This window comes from Lepidochelys kempii, chromosome 10 (genome assembly GCF_965140285.1).
Source record: "Lepidochelys kempii isolate rLepKem1 chromosome 10, rLepKem1.hap1, whole genome shotgun sequence".
NCBI lineage: Eukaryota > Metazoa > Chordata > Testudines > Cheloniidae > Lepidochelys > Lepidochelys kempii.
The window spans coordinates 46,861,769-46,877,445 of NC_136389.1; positions in this window are offsets into that span (position 1 = coordinate 46,861,769).

A 15,677-nucleotide genomic window follows, 5' to 3' on the forward strand; every position below is an offset into this window, starting at 1 on the left:
AGAGGGACCTGCCGGACGCTTCCTGGGAGCTGCCCCAGGTAAGCACCTCCGGGACTCCCCACCTCGCCCCCTGGCAGGTGTCTCTGGCTCTTATGGGTGGGGTGGGCACCCACTACAGTGGCCCATGAGACCCTCCTGCCTGGTTCTGGGGGCAGTTAGGGGACAGGGGTGGATGGGGCAGGGGTCCTGGGGGGGGCGTCAAGGAACGCGGGGGGGTTGGATGGGACAGGAGTCCTGGGGGGAAGGGGTGGGCAACGACCCCCTCGTGGGGTGAGGAGGGAACCCGTTGTTAAGATTTTGGCAGCTCATCACTGGATGTAGCCCTTGCCCGGGTGAGCACAGACCCTGCCCTGGGGCCCCAGGAACTATCAACAGTCCCCGCTGTGCTGAGGGCTCTGATGCTACACGGTGCCCAGATTCCAGGAGGAAAAACCCAGAGCTCCCCACCTGCATCCCACCCTACTCCTAAGCCAGGTCAAGACCGAGGTGCCTGGGCAGGGCTGGGATCATGGGATGGGGTTGGAGGAGGCTGCGGGTCAGGACTGATGGGCATCAGGCCTGCATTCCTTCTGGCTTAAGTACCAGGAAGCACTCCAGCTCAGTGTTAAAGTGCATTAGCCCCAGGCAAGTTCACCCAGCCCCTGCCCATGCCATGCCTAGCCCTCCATTATCCCCTCTCCTTGGGGAGAAGAAAACCCAGGTAGCAACACATGGGGGAGAAGGGGGAGGGGGAGTGCACAGCTGCAGGGCCCCCTCGTCCCCCTCCACCAGCTGCTGATTCACTGCCTGGCACCTCTGCCCAGCTTCCGGTTCTGAGCTGGGGGAGGATGCGCCATGAAAAACAGTCCAAAGAGAGCAGAAGAGGAAGCTCCTCTTTGCAACTTGCACTCCTTCTGGCAAAAACACCTGGCAGATGGACGTCCTAGAGGAGGAGTGCACGGGAGGGAGGCGGGGGGGGGGGGGCATGCCATGGGAAGGAAGGCCGCAGACTGGAAAAACCCCTCCCTTGTTCCTCTCTCACCCTGGGAACACTGTCATTCCCAGCTTCCCACCGCAAGGAATGGGGCTGATCACTGAGGACACGTCCCACCCCTAGAGACAACGTTAGCATCATCATCCTTTCAACGCGCCTCCATAGCGATTCAGGGCCAGTGGAAGCATTTTGCTCAGAGAGGAGAAAGGCTCATGATCCACGTTATTGCTTTCTGTTTTGTTTCATCATGAAGCTGGAAGAGTTTCGTTTGCAAGACCAGCAGACAGAGCGATTGCTGAGAAAGGCAAGGCCCGTGGGGAAGAGACACAATCTGTGGGTAACGTTCCTTTCTGTAGCATCCATCTAATGATCATTCTCTTGCGGGGCCTTGTCAGAAAACGTCCTACTCACAGTCAGCCTCGACATGCACGTCAGCAGAGTCCAGACCTGCCACCCTGGGCTGTAGTCATGGACGAATCAGGGGAAGGGCTTGTTAGTTCCTGCCTGGGAGATGGCCACAGAACCCCTGCGTGACACAGTGGAGCGTGCTTTTCCCTCGGAGCCAATGCCCCGCAGCTGAGTTAGCAGGCGCTGTGCTGCTGGAGTCGCTGTATTTCAGATTAAATGAAAAAACGAGGTCCTGTCTGCTCGTGCCCGTCAGCAATCCCCCCAATCTGAAAGCACCAGGGGGTCAGTCTCATGTTATTGCTTGTATTGCTGGAGGGCCTGGGAGTCCTAGCTCTGAAAGGGCCCCATTGTGCTAGGCGCTGTACAAACACAGACCAAAGATGCTCCCGCCTCTAAAGAGCTAACCACCTCCAACTTGGGTAGCTAGGTTCCGCCTCCCTAATTTCCCTCTGCAGTGGCACCTGGAGACAATTGTTTTCTCCCCTTCCTGTCCTAAACTGCCACGCAACATTGCTGTGTTTTAGTACAGACTTGAGTGGAATCCTCCGATAGGCATGGCCAGCTCTGTATCACTCCCTCCCAGGCCGCCGCAGAGGGGGCACAGGAAAGGAGGTTGTAGCCACTGTATCCTTGCGCTTCAGCCATCTGGCTCCTAAAGTGGTCTCATAGGGGCTATTTCAGCCAGGCCTGAGAATCAGCCATCCTAGGGCCCTTCCACCCCCTTTGCAAGCTGCACCACTAAGAGGGGGGTCAGTTCGGAGGATCTGGCCCAAGCTGCAAATCAACAGAGACTCAGGTCCACCGTCTCCATATTTGTTGCCTCTTTGGCTTCCTCCCACTGCTCCACCAACAGTCCCTTGACCATCACAATATCTTTGCACACTGACAGTGTACGCACTGCTCCTCACTGGGGAGTCCCTAAATCTCTCTGGTTCTAGGGCCCCATACAACCCTAATCAAATGCTGGCTCCAATCCAGACTGAGGGGGGTGAAATACAAAAAGGAAATTGAGCTGCCCCTGCTTTCTGTTCTGCAAATATCGCCCCTGCAAGGAGCTCGGAGGGGAAGCTGGTGGTTACACCGACTGTGCACTATGCTCGGATGCACAGCTCGCAGGAACTTGTGTCGGGGTCCCTTGCTGAAGTGAGTTTAGTGGCGTGGGGTGAGGTTTTGTCTCCTTGCAGAGTCACCCGTCCACACCTGCCTGTTGGACTTGCCTGTATTAGATCTGTTTGCTCCATCTGACTAGCTGTGGTAGTAACTCTGACGGAAACACTAGTGTAGACACGGCTCTGGCATCTTTGCCAGCCTCGCTCAGCTCAGAGCAGGTCTGCCCAATGCAGTGCCTAGTGCCGCACTCTGCACCAGAGATCATGCAATTGCTGTCACTGGTGGAGGTGAACCTTGGGCGGTACTGGGAGAAAGGGCCTTCAGAGGCCAAATCCCGCTCAGTTACCCTGGTGTAATAATAGTACTCCTCTACACAGATAGCACTTAATGGGCCAGATCCTGCGCTGGCGTACAGTGGCATAGTTCCAATACCTTAAATGGAGCAATGCTGATTTACAGCAGCCAAGGGTTTGGCCCTATGCCTCAAAGCACTTATTCCCAGACAGTTCCTCCTAATACCCCCGTGAGGTAGGTGCCAATCACATCAACAGAGTCGCTCCAGATCTGCACAGACGTAGCTCAGAGTAGCAGCTGGCTCGGCCGCTGCAAAGCTCAGAAGCTTTGCCCAGCTGTACAAAACAAAACCCTTCTGCTTTTCTAACCACTTCATCTTCCATGCTGCTGTTTTAGCTCTGTCTGGTTCATGGTCTCGCCACCCTGTGCTCTGGGGCTTGGTTGGTTTTCTGGTGCTGGCTCTGAGCCAGCCACTTGGTTTGAGAAGTGAGTGGGCCTGACCCAAATACCATCAAACTTTGCAGTGGCTTGAAATTCAGATCTCAAATTACTGCCACAGGCCCATCCCTTCTCAATCATAGAAGCGGATGACTGGAAGGGTCCTTGAGAGGCCAGCTAGTCCAGTTCCCTGCAGTCAAGGTGGTCCTCACGATTTGCTATCCATCTGTCTGTCCAGATGCCCCAACCTACATTCAGTAACCACCTGAGGCCCCTGCTCCCCAGATCAGAACAGCTGCATTTCAGCACCCCACAGGTATAAATAACAGCCCAAGAAGGCGTGAAGAATCAAGCGTCTTCCACAGACACAAGCTAGCGCTTAGCCCAGGTTTGCCCCGTTTCTCAGCTGCGCTAACAACATATATTAACCTGCAGCCAATGAGCCAAATTCAGCTCCTGCTTCTTCGGCCTGCTAGTGATGATAATGTAGCAGTCAGGCCTGTAGATTGGCCTGAGATAGAATTTTGGGTTTTGTTTGCCCATTTGACTTTACATATTTGTATATTCTTACTCGTACATGTGAATAACGACACTGTGTATTACATGTGCCCACAAGCAGATGGGATAAAAAGAGAGAGAGCTTGTGTGTTACGTGGTATAGTGGGAGTGTAATATATAAGTGTACACTTGAAGACTACCTCGACTCCTATCTCAAGACAAGGTCAAGCAACCAGTCAAGAGGGGGCAAGGAGGGGGCAGGGGAGAAGGCATAAGAAACAACAACAAGCCAGAGAAAAGGTATCCCTGCCCGGTACATACCCTCACTCCCTACCCCTCCCATGGGATACAAAAGAGATGGTACCGAAGGCCCCAGACTCAAGACCCTCCAGAACAGAATATGACCATGAATAGTAAGGGGCATGCACTGCAGGTATATTTGGGCCTGCTAAGGAGGAGGAAAGGGAAAAAGGCTCTGCAGCATACAGAGCTGTGGATATGCTCGCTGGGATTAATCCCAATAAACATCACATTGCCTACACTTCGGACATCTGGTCTTCTGCTTTCTGGCTGCATGACAAGAAGCAAGGGAAGGGCGAAGGGAAAGCCCTTGACACCGCTTACACCTGTGTCACCCGGCTGACATCTGTAGGAGCTGCACTTGTGTTTCTGCCAGCATGCGTGAAAACATCCAGTCCCATTTTTAGGCAAAGCCTTGATGCTCTTTCCACATTGATACTTGGTGACAAGCTCCAGGCAAGATGGGAAATTGCTTCTCGCAGGCTTGTAGCGAGACACTGGGGCAGGCAACCCCTCGTCCAAGTCTTAACCCACGTGCGTGACCTACGGCAGCTGAAGCTGGAATCGGGGCTCTGCAGGGTGAACCAAAACGAGGCCTCCTCCTGCTTGAGCCAAACTCATCTCAGCTGGAAGCGACTCTAAGCTGCATGGAGCATGGGAGAATAAGCACAGGAGTGCTTGTAAAGCCAGTGTGGGTGACTGCGGTTGGTAGCCAACTGGTGGAGCAGCATTGAAAAACCAAACAACATGGGGAATGAATTCCCCTCTGCTAAGCAGGGAAGAGGGATCTGTCCAGGCTAGACGATAGATACGTTGGCAGAATCCCAGCTCATTGCAGAGGAGTGTCTTGAAATTCATACCAGGAATTTAACAAGCAGCTTGTGTTTAGCTGCAAGCTCTGGGGCTTGACCTCATTACCACCCATACCAAGAGCAGCCCTGGGATCCCCATGTGATAGGAACTCAGGCTAAATGAAACCAGGCCCCTCGTGCCCTGGCAGCTCAATCCCAGCACAGAGCACGTTGCACAAGGAGTTGTGTGGTTAGCAATCAATTGCATCTGCAAGCTCCCACAAATCTGCAGCTGTATCAGCATCGCTCTGCAACGAGCCAGGCAGGGGAGAATGAAGGTCACGGCTTCCTCAAATAGAACAGTCTGATCAGATCAAACCAAGGAGCTACTGGGCCAGATTCACCAGCATGCTCCAGCTGTTTGCACCACTCCAGTAACAGCAGGTCTTAAATTCTCCCCGAGTATTTCCTGGAGCCCCAAGGCTTCAGCCCTGAGTGGGGAGGGGAGAGCACCAGGGCTCCCACAGGTTTGAAAATATTTACTGGAGCTCTGCTCCAGACTGCTCCAGCAGAATTTAAGCCTTGAGTGACAGAAAGCAGCTGGAAATCCATCTTACCCAGCCAGTTAAATGGATTTTGCAGCTGTTTTGCATCAGAGGAGTCAATGCAAGGGAGCCATGCTGTGAACCTGGCCTATTTATTTTCAGGCACAGCAGAGACAACTATAGAAGTCATTTCATATTGCTATCTTGGGCCTGAATGCAAGGGCTCAGGTTCTGACCTATGCTATGCTATGGCCTCTTAGTGCCACTCGCTCACCTCAGCAAGGTCATAATCCTGCCCTAATCAACCCACTGGCAATTCCCTCAGCATAGCGGGCAATCTGCAGCTGGCAGAGGGCCAGCTCTGCAGTACCCTACCCTGCCACTCTAAAGCCAGCAGACCTTAGAGCAGCCCTCAGGCTGCTCTAAGTTATGCCCAGGGTAGAATCAGCCTCTAGCTGCCCTGAAAATTGGGAGAGCATAAAAATAGTTTAAATCCACCTATGCCTCCTCTGGTGGGTCAAGCAGAGCTCTGGTACTGTGGACAAGCTATTCCATGCTATTATACCCAGCCCCTATGCAGGGGCATAGCGGGTAGAGGACAAATCCTTGTGCCTGCTTCTCTACCTTGCATCCACTGCAAGGCAAAGCGCAGCCTGACCCCAAAGGTGTAAGGCACTGAAAGGATTAATGAGCCACACTCAGCTACTATGGGACAACCAGCACAAGGGTTTTAAGGGAAAGATTATCTGCTGGAGACAGCCCTGCCAGGCGCTGGCTGTGAAACAGGGGGAGCGATGCTCAAAAACAGTCATGGTTCTGGGGCTGCAGTTCAGACCCCCTTTGAATCATGTGTATTCCAGTGGTGCAGAAACACCCACCAACTTCTCCATTCAAGCTGAACAGGTCCAGCTCCCAGTCCTAGCTCCAAGCCAAGTGGGCACCTCAGAAGGGGGCTGGGGGTATTTCCTGAGCTATTCTGGTCTCCGAGGGTGGATATGGTGATTTCACTTCCTCCCCAAATGCACTCAGCTCCCCTCCTTAGTCAGCCTGGGGATTCACACCTTCACATGTCACCTCCCAAGCAAAATGATTCTGCTGTTTCGACAGCTAATAACCCATAGGGAGGAGAGATCATGCAGGGTTCACACTGAGATCAGGGCGGCAGCTGTTGATTACAAACTATTCAGGAAATGAATCTTTCAGGAGAAATCCTGTTCTAATGGGAGCAGGAATAAAAAGAAAATTATCCTGAAAGAGAACCTGGTAATAATAAATATAAAGCACATTCCCCCAGCCAGCCACCTCTTGCCTTATGTTTTCCCTCCCCATAAAGTTACTAGTTGGATTGTTACAATACTACAGTCCTTTATTATTTATTAGTGAGGTAACCAAGAGGGCTCAATTATGCTAGGTGCCGTATAAACACCAAGTAGCATAGTCCATGCCCCAAAGAGCTTACAGTGTAAACTGACAAGCTGGGGAAAGGGCTGGGGAAAGTGATAGAGAACTGGTTGATTCCCTCCCCCGCCGTCACTGCCCCCATCAAAAAACAGCATATATTCAAATCTGAAAACTTTGACTATTCGGTTCCAACACGATGATTTGGTTGCATGATAAGTTTAGTTGAATTTGGGGGCTTTGGGGTGGCTTTATTTTTTTTTCTAAAACTTTTTGGGGTTTTCTAAATTCTTCTCATTTTTGGTTTGCCATGTCATTGCATGGGGTTTTCCACACTCCATGTTTGCATGGGCACACACACAAAATACTTGAGAGGCTTACTGCTGCTAGGTCTCATGCCTGGGGGCAGTGGGGAGGGGTCTCTTTGCAGTTTGGAAAGTTTTCAGAAGTCACAAAACAAAACAAAAAAATTGGTAAAAAACAAAAGATATTTCCATTTCCAAAACGTTGAAATGGAAACACTACATTTTGAAAAAAATAAAATAAAATAAATCAAAAATAAAGAGTAGGGGGAAACTCAACCAGCTCTAGATTTTGCAAAAATAACCAATAACATTACCATAGTGTCACGAGCCCTAGTCATGGTCCCCGACCCTATTGAGCTAGGGGCTGTACAAACTAAACAACAAAAATGACAGAGTAATGGCTTGCCAACGTCCTGTTCTTACTTATGCAAGCAGCCCCATTGGCTCCAGGGGGACTACTCACATGATTAAGAGCTGCAGGATTGTTGTATGCGGCATGTACATACACACATCTGCCTGGGTATCCTTCCTCAATGCAGTGGAATCATATTATAAAAAATTCTTCAGACCATCTCCATTTGGATCTGCCTAAGCAATCGCTGGATCCTGTACACCACAGCAGGCGCCAACCTGGCCTGGGAGGGGAACAAGAACAAAACTGCAATCTTGCAAGTGCCAGCAGACATTTTAATTAGGAACCAACCCTTCCTGCCCTCCCCACCCCCCGGGCAACTCTTAGCACCCCTCAACTCTGGGGAAATGGGAAGAAAATTGAACTTTGGGGGTCTGGCCCGTAGGTTGTGTTTATGCCAAGGCAGGTCAGACAGGCAGTAATCGGTTCTAACCCATCTTCCCTCAAGAAGCTGCATCGTGGGGGTAGTGTACAGCCAGGGGGTAGTGGACCCTTTAAGAAGGTGGGCAGCATGTAATTTCCTCTATGGCTGCCCAGTGCTACTGGCTGGCAGAGACTTGGCAGCGGGATCATGGATCTGCCCTTCTCCACTTTTCCAACCCCTTTGGGATGGCTAATGATGACAGAAGCATTGGTCCTGCAGAGTCCTCACACTGCCTGAACACAGGGACCCCCACTGCCCCAGTCCTATTCCTGGCAGGACAGACCCTCTCTCTCTTTGGAGCAGGTGCACAAAAGCCTGGCCCCACCTGTATTGACACCTCAGCAGAAATCAGGATTTCCTACATCGGCAAGACTCCAAGAAGTTATGTCCATCTGATCCTTCCAAATTCTCCCTGCTCATCACAAGCAGGAGCTATCGGAGGCACCAAGGAGGAGCGGCTGTGAGTATGGACTATGCGATCAACAGAGTCAAACGCACATTACCAGTGATGAGCCCTAAAGCAGAATATGCACCTGTGCACATCACCCATCTTCCTGACAGGGCAGGTCTCTTAGGCCTTGTCTACACCAAAAACGTAGGTCAACCTAGTACATCACTCAAGGGAGTGAAAAATTCACACCCCCGAGAGAGGTAGTCCAGCCAACCTAAGCCCCAGCATGCACACCAGCAGGCTAACGGAAGAATTCTTCTGTCACCCTACTACCATCCCTCAAGGAGAGGGGTTACTGCAGCATTGGAAAAACCTCTGGCATCACAGTAGTGAATGTCTACATGACGGGGGTGCAGCGGCGCAGCTGTGTCCCTGTAGCACTTACCGCAGACGTACCCTTTGTGGGACAGGGCGGAGTGCTTTGAGAACAGCCAACAAGGTTTGACTACGGAAGGGGACTGAGAAGCCAGCCAGTTTTGTTCTCTGACTCACTGGCAGGTGAGCCTCCTGTTACACACCAGCTCGGGAACCTGAGCTTCACGGTCACTGAGAGAACAAAATGCAATTTGCTCGGACGTCATGAGCAGATGTGAAATAGGGCTCACACGCTGGCCAGCTGTGCATGCCTGCCAAAGCTCACACACTCCTGAGGAGACTCCCTCCTGTAACTGAAGGATAATTAAGTCTCTCCCCATTGCAGGGAAGGATTTTTGCAACGATGCTTCAGTGAGACATTTAGGGTACGTCTACACTGCAACAAAAGACCCACGGCCCGGCTGGGGCTGGCCTGGCTCAGCTGACTCAGGCTGCAGGGCGTTCAGCCTGGTCTCTGAAACCCCATGACAGGGGTTGGTCTCAGAGCTCCTGCTCTAGCCGGAGCATCTACAATGCAATTTGTAGCCCCTCAGCCCAAACCCTGTGAGCTCAAGTCACCTGAGCCGGGCTCTGAGACTGGCTGCCGTGGGTTTATCATCTCAGTGTACACGTACCTTTAAAATCTCTGTCAGGATTTTAGGAAACCTCCTTCATCCTGACAGTCACCATTTTACCACCTTGGATCACGTAGGCAGGAAACCCTTGCGTGGCGAGCCAACAAGAGGCCTTGACATCCCATTAAATCCCACTTAAACCAGAGTTTAAATGACGCATGGGCCACATCCAATCCCTCTGCACAGGGGTGAATTTCACCCCCTGTGCTTGATTATGGAAGACATGATCATAATCAACGTGCAGTATGCTAAGGGTCTAGGAACATCCATGGGCCCCAGGCAACTTCCTGCACGGAGATAATTATGGCTATGAGAATGAAAAGAGATCAGGGACAGTGTCTGACTGATGGGCAGAGTGAGTTCACTTAGTCCATACAGGGTGTGAATGCCTTCTGCATTAGCTAATCCCTTTCCGCATCTTTTCCAAAACCCCACACCACCTCGGCTGTATTGTAAACAGAGATAGGCCATGTCTATCTCCCCTGCAGAGATCTTAAGTAGAGGTTCAGAACTGGTGTTGCAGCCTGAGCCATTCCCATACTGTGAATAAGGAAGGATGATTCACAGGGTAACTTGAGCTCCTACACTCAGTGGGAAGTTGCTCTGTAGAGGAAGGTTTTAACCATGGAATTAGCGAAACACACAGCAGAAGGTGGGATCCTAGGGACAACTCCAAACCACATCTGCCCTAGAGGAATCACTTCCCATCACATCAGTGTCCCTCCCCCCATCAGTTTTGCTATGATTTCTATCAGACACGTGCAATTTTGTCTAATTCATCCATGTAATTATCATGGCTGCACATGCAACCCGGGTACCTGCATGCACGATTGCACGGACATGGCCCAGGCCAGCTGGGAGAATGACAGCCGTCGTGGGGATAGGAGATTTGCCACGCAAACTATTAACTGCACTGGTGCAGCATCAGGCCCTACACATCAGTGTATGGTTAGACTTGTAAACATTTTCACACATCCAACTGCACACAAGCACACTCTTCTGAAATCCCACTGTCGGTTACTGGACTACCTGCTCCTCTGGTCTCAGAGCACCCAGCTCAGGTGCTCAGCCTCTGGCCCTTACCTGTCCGGCAATTCTTCCCCTCTTAGACCAGAGTGGGCTCCCCCCCATACCAGTCTCTTTTCACTCTGCAGGCTTGACGGGGTTTCAGGCAGGAGCGTTTCCTCCCGGTGACCAGTGATCTAGCCCATGATCCTCAAAGATATTCAGTCTCCCAACTTACGTTGATTTCAGGGGACATTAAGAACCTAAATACCTCTGAGAAGTTGAGCCATAGTGGACGGCCTTCTTGGGGGGAAAAGAAAGTCTCTTATTTAGCAGTTGGAACAAAGCAACAGAGGAAAGGGATTTTAAAAATAAACAGCCTGCTTGTACATTTACCCTCATCTAATCTTATGCTTCACAGCTAGTGAGACAGGCTTTGCCCTTACGTTACAGGACCAGAACCAGCTCACAAATCTCATGTCCTAGCAAGCCTGAGCCGTCCGTGACCCCTCCCCCCGTCACCACTCCCAGCGTTCCCTGCTACTCTTCCCCCATTGCTTGTCTGAGAGTCTCACTCTGGTTCTCCTAGACCCACCCTATTCAACCCCCCCCAATATATCCCACCCATATTCAGCGGGAGCAGCCATGAGGGCCTACCCAGGAGAATGCCCCTCTGAGACACCCATTCAGTTGCAGTGGGTTATAACCACCAGCTTGACAGCTGTGTCTCCCCCCAGCTTGTTGATAGTGTCTGATCCTATTAGGAGCCAAGCACACACATCACATTTTGGGATGCAGATCAACAGATGCAATTAATAAAAAGAGCTAGGACCACATTTCATCACACCTGCCTTCAAGGCTTATATAGTTAAAATATGAATGGAGTAAAAGGGGAAAGTAAGTTATGCCACTTCGAACAGCCTCACTAACCTGGATAGTAAAAAGGGAGAACTAGAAGGGAAAAGAGGGGACACGCAAACAGGGACGAGAGAACAATAGTAAAGGAAAAGAAGGAAGTTGATTTCTTAAAAGAAAATATTTATATACGCTATGTAGGAAGAGACTTCCAGCCAACTCAGAGCTCATCTCATTTATAGCAAGTGATTCCCATTCCCAGGAACAAGCATCTGTCTCCTCTCTGACCCAGCAGGCCTCTGACTCCTACACTCAGAAGGGGACATGGGAACAAGCACTTTGTACTGGGTGGGGAATTCTGGCCACCATGAGCTAAGGGTAGAGGTGTATCAAAGGGAATCTAAGCTATTGTCATTTCCACCTCCTTCATGCCCCCCTGCAAGCCATTAGGAGGTAGGCTTTTTTGGTGGGGGGTGGCACCATCTTTCTGCTGGTGTTTGTACACCAAAAAGCACAATAATAATAATTAGTAGTAGCCCACAAACCTCTTCTTGAAAATCACCCCTATAGCTGATTATCAGGTTTCAGAGTAGCAGCCATGTGGGACTGTATCCGCAAAAAGAAAAGGAGGACTTGGGGCACCTTAGAGACTAACCAATTTATTTTATGTCACTCCCCAAAGCAGCATAGGCTATATCACTGTAATCCAGCAGGCCCAGTCTCCAGCCACAACCCCAGCACAGCACAGAGAAAGAAACATGGAACAACCAACAAACACTAGTTCTGGTCCCAGACTGGGCTGCTACCCTTAGTTAGCCTTTCAGGCAGCCACTGCTTCAGCCCCAGACAAATCCAATCTCATTCCTCTCCTAGTCTACTACCAGGGCCCTCATTCATATTCCCTAGCTGGGACTCATCACATCAGACCCACTCATTGATGCAGGCCAGCTGGGTCACACAATTCCCAACACCTGTCTGCTGGGCCCTTCACCAGACCAGGGCCGGCTGCTCCCCAGCCCCAATGGCTCCTAAAGGGGTGGACAGCCCTTTTACAACTGCCAATAGCACTTCCATGCTGGTATAACTGCATCCGCCCTAGGAGGGCTTGGATTGTACAGCAATCCCAGCAAAACTTCCCTAGTGTGAAACTATCTCCAAAGCAACTTACTCAGATCCCCTCCCAGTCAAAGACAATGATCCTAATGCTGAGAGTTTGTCTACATGGGGAAATTGATCAGAATAGCTGCTGCAGAATAAGTGCATACACCCAAGGAGCTATTCCACAATAGCTATTGTGCTTTAAATCCTCACCCCACCTCATTGCAGAATAACTTCCCCAATTGGACAAGCCTAATGATGCACTTCTCATGTTCAAAGCCCTTTTCAGACAATACCTAACCGAAGTTTACAATGGCTCTTTGTCATAAGGAAGCATGGGTTTTTCTCATTTACAAATGGGGAAACTGAGGCACAAAGCAGTGCATTGAATTGCCCAAAGGCCACAGAAGAAGTTCGTGTCAGAGCTGCAGTTAGACATCGGGACTCAGCGACCACACCTGCTCTGTGACATAGGAATCAAACCGGATGTGCGAAGTCTGTTTGCTGTTCCACACCCTCTAGCCCTCACTCACCCTGCGACATGCAGGAAGCAGTGAAACCTTCGCTCTCCCGCCTTGCCTTGATTCCCAGAGAGAGGCTTTGACTCGGACTGCGTCATCCAGCATTCCTGGCTGTGCCACTGACAGTATCCGCCACAGAGACCATATTAGAGTAGCCTACATACTCGATATCTGCAGTCACAAGGAAATAGTCAGTCACTAGTCATAGATGCGGTAATCCAGGGAGCCTTACTAAGAGCAGGATGGGGATGAAGTCATGCTGGCTCACAGCTCTGGTCAGCCCCATATTTAGCTGTATCCCAGGATCACCTGTGTTGTCAGCCTCCCTCCTGCCCATCACTGATGTCTGCAATGCTGAACCTGGAAAGGGAGGTCACAGGAAACATTGTGCAAGTTATAAGCGAGACCTCGTGCATTTCCCAGCTCCTACCTCCGATGCCATGTGCTGCTCTGTCCCCAGGGGCTGGAGCTTACCCCTTCTTACATGGTTTGTAGTATCCATAGCAACAGCTGAGTTCAAAGCTGGGCTCTTTGTCAGGGCTCTGCGGAGCTTCTTATCTGGTCCCCATCACCTGAGGACAGAGGCACCGACTCCCTGGGGGCTCTGGGTCTGGAGCACCCATGGGAAAAAATAGTACGTGCTCAGAACCCACCAGCCACAGCAGTTTGGCAGCGCCCCCCATTAGATGATGGGCTGCACCGCCAAACAGCTGTTTGGTGGCTGGGGGAAGAGCTTGAGGGAGGGTGGAGAGAGCAATGAGCCGGCGCGAACCTTGGGAGGGGGCGGAGCAGGGTGGGAGGAACCGGAGCTAGGGTGGGGCCTGGGGAGGAGGGCAGAGTGAGGGCATGGCCTTGGGGAAGGGGGTGGAGCGAGGGTGGGATGAGGCTGAGCAAGGGCTGGACCTCAGGGGAGGGGTGGAGTGGGGGCAGGGCCTCGGGGCAGAGCAGGTGTGGAGCACCCCCAGGGAAAAGCAAAACTCAGCACCTATGCCTGAGCACCTCATCTTCATTAATGAATATATCTTTACAACAGCCTGGGAGGTAGGGAAGGATAAGCCCCATTTACAGATGGGGAAACTGAGGCACGATGAGGCAACGTGACTTGTCCCCGGCCACACAGGGAGTTTTTAGGAGAACTGAACCCAGGTCTCTGGAGTCTTAGGCCCAGAGCCTTAAGGGTAGTGAGGATCCCAACTTCTACTGATTTCAGTGGACATTAGGAGCTTCCCTGCCTATGAGGAACTGGGCACCACAAGAACTTTCAGCCCCTTGCACCAGCCAGGAGCTGGTGTAACTTCCACTCTCATCTGGAGTGAGGCACACAGGGCTGAGGTGTTTCCCTGGGTGCTGTGAGGGCTGATTGCAACCTTGGCAGGAGGTGGAGGGAGCGACACAGGACCCTTGGACTGGCTGTGGCCCTGCAGGAGGGGAAAGGAAAGGCAAGACCCTGCTGCAGGGCAGGGGCAGGGGCAGGAGGACTTTGCCGGCAGGCTAAGCCCGAGGTCTCGGTGCTGTGCTCAGCCCTACAAGTAGCCAGGTCATTAGCCCTCACAAAACCTCTGTGGCTGTAGTTACACCACACATTTCCTGTGCCCTCCAGGCAAGGAACTCCAAGCACTTGGCAAATATTGCCGAACAGCTCTTGCCACACCCAGGCTGAGCTTGAACAGCATGTTCGCGCCCATTTGACCAGCAGGGATCTGGGGCACAGAGAGGGGAAGTGACATGACCGAGGTCACAGAGCAGTTCAGTGGCAGAGCAGCGAATAGACCCTAAAACTCCTGATTCCAACCATAGGCTAAACCACAAGCCCACCTGCCTTATGACACGAGGGTTAATTAGTGGGTTCCTCTGCTCTCTCACAGTTTCCAATGTAACAAGGTGACAAAGAAAGCCCCGGGGAGGAAGGGGGTGGGTGGGTTGGCCCTGCACAAATCGCCTCTTTCCTGACCTGACCAAGACCCCACTGTCTCCCCGCAAGGAAGAGGAAGCCAGAGACCACAGGGTGGGAGTGTTGACTTTCACACAGGAACTGTTGTACCTGGCCTTGCACTGTGAACAAATTTGTCATGTAAAAATAGCCTCAAAATAGCTGCCATGGAACAATTGAGTCATTGTCTGCATGAAGGGTTGATGTACAGGTTTTTCCTCTTCCATGATCTGCCTTTTTCTTCGCTTCCAGAGACAAAAATAACCCTGGCATGCCCCAGAGAATGGGCTTTGTTCTTCTTTTAACAATGCCACTGCTCTTTGGGGTATTGTCTGCATAGGAAATACATGTGGTGCCATGGAAGATACTGCTAGGAACCAAGCAGTAGCTTGAGTCATAGACCCCCTATTTCATGCCATGAAGGGCAGCGGTTCTCAAACAAATTCACAGTGCCTACAGTTAAAACCACGTACTAACAACACTTACACATACTTATTTGGAAGTAAATAAAATAAGCTTTTCCAGGTCAAGAATAATATGTACTATTAATAATACCACAAATGTTACACAGTTATGACTAATTATATCAATTTTTTTAAAAGGTTTATTGTAACAAAATTTCTCACATGAGGACCCTGATGACCATACTTGTGAACCCCCGAGCTAGGGTTTCTTTCTCTTATTAAATGGAGAGGACAGCACTGCTTCCTATTCTGGCAGCAGATGGGGCCTTAAATGCGACACAAGGAGCCGGGAGGCAGCCCCACGCTGAGCCCCTAGCTGAGGGGATGTGCCAGGGCAGGTGGGTGGAGCATGTTGGGGGCAAAAGGGGAATAGCTGTAATGCTCGCTAGTGAAGTGGATTCTGGCCTGCTGCACGGCCCTTAGGTAACCCTAGGGAAGCTTCCTGGAGTGGTCCCAAGGCTGCTGTAA